Source organism: Somniosus microcephalus, unplaced genomic scaffold (assembly GCF_052327205.1).
Source record: "Somniosus microcephalus isolate GS21.2 unplaced genomic scaffold, FLI_Smic_1.0 scaffold1087, whole genome shotgun sequence".
NCBI classification, from domain to species: domain Eukaryota; kingdom Metazoa; phylum Chordata; class Chondrichthyes; order Squaliformes; family Somniosidae; genus Somniosus; species Somniosus microcephalus.
Window position 1 is genome coordinate 52,501 of NW_028226274.1, and position 1,514 is coordinate 54,014.

Consider the following 1,514-nt stretch of genomic DNA (forward strand, 5'->3'; position numbering starts at 1 on the left):
ACCCAACGACAGCCGTGCTGGAAAAAGCTGGCCTCTAAGCGGTGCCGACGTTCCCTGAGGAGACGCCGAACATAACATTCCCAAACGGCACGGGTCAAACTCTCCATTGGGAGGAGAAACTCTAGGTCTGCACTTAGGGGGACAAAGAGGACTAGGCCTCTGCGACACCCCAGCCGCGCTCTCACCTCACACGATGGCAAGGCAAGTGCGATTGATGGTCAAGCGACCCTCAGACAGGCGTAGCCCCGGGACGAACCCGGGGCCGCAAAGTGCGTTCAAAGTGTCGATGATCAATGTGTCCTGCAATTCACATTAATTCTCGCAGCTAGCTGCGTTCTTCATCGACGCACGAGCCGAGTGATCCACCGCTAAGAGTTGTGCGTTTTTTTTAAGGCTTGGTGTTTTGTTCCCCGGAGGGTCCCAAGCCCGGACCGCCCAACGCTTCTCTCCCTCTATGCCCACGCATAGAGGGTTGGTAGAAGCCCCATCCTTGGCACGGCCCGGAGGTGTGTATCAGTCGATCATCAAATGACAAGGGTTTCACCGAGATTTTGTTGTCAGGGCGCTCGCGAGGCGACACGCATCGGGGTCAAACGCCTGAGCCCACCGTCCGACACGCACCACGGCCAACAGAGGCAGGGTCTCTGCTGCCACCGATTGCCGGGAGAAGAGAGAGAGTGACAGGCAGACAGACAAGACAAACAAACATGACAGTAGACAACAAGGCCAGAAAAACGAACTGAGTGGGGTACAAGCCGACCGCGTGAAAACACCCCACTGTGGGGGGTAGAAATCCGTGTGGACGGGCAGGTACATTCTCTCGAACGTTCAACTTGGCTGCTGCTGCTGCTGCTGGCTTGCTTGCTGCTGGCTGCTAACAAGCTCTCGACACCGACAAACAGACACTCGAGTCTTTAAACCGCCGCCCCCCAAACAGCTCGCGGGAGCCAGAGTGGAGAAGCGTCTAGGTACCCTGTACCGGTAAAGGGAGAGTGACTAGATCGACCAAAGTTGCACTACGGGGGGAAAAGAAAGCCGGGCCTGCATCACCGGTTCAAATCCCAGCAGAGCTCACAGTGGCCGTTCGCCGAGGTCCCGACGACGAGCCGCCAGGCAGCACGCGAGCCCGCAGAAGCTCCCTTCAATTCGACTGCGGTGTTAATGCTTGCAAGACGGTGGCAAAGTCCATTGTTGTCCGATCCGGACGAGAAGAGGGGAGCAGCAGAGCTTGCGTGTGAGAGAGAGAGAGAGGTTGAGAGATAGGCTCGGCACAAGGTAAGCGATGATGCACAAGACTGGAAGAGACGGAAGTCGAAAGAAGGGCCGCAGGCCAAGGTCACACAGGGGGAAGCCAACGAACAGCAAAGACATGAGGCGGAGGCGTCAGTAGGCAGCAGAATTAGAAAAGCAAAGAGGGCCAGGCTTTTTGTTGCATCGAAGTCAAGCCAGGACACCTCCCCATCTCGCCATCTTCTCTTTTTTTCTCTGCCTGTCATTGAACCGCAAAAGTCCAT

At 56.5% G+C, this 1,514-nt stretch overlaps 1 non-coding gene across 1 annotated transcript; it reads right to left on the bottom strand.

Moving 5' to 3' along the window:
- Nucleotides 1-223: 223 nt before the first annotated feature.
- Nucleotides 224-377, bottom strand: LOC147080865 (5.8S ribosomal RNA). Its single transcript, XR_015076998.1, has one exon. It is a non-coding gene; the product is annotated as a 5.8S ribosomal RNA (ribosomal RNA).
- Between the last annotated feature and the right edge of the window lie 1,137 nt (nt 378-1,514).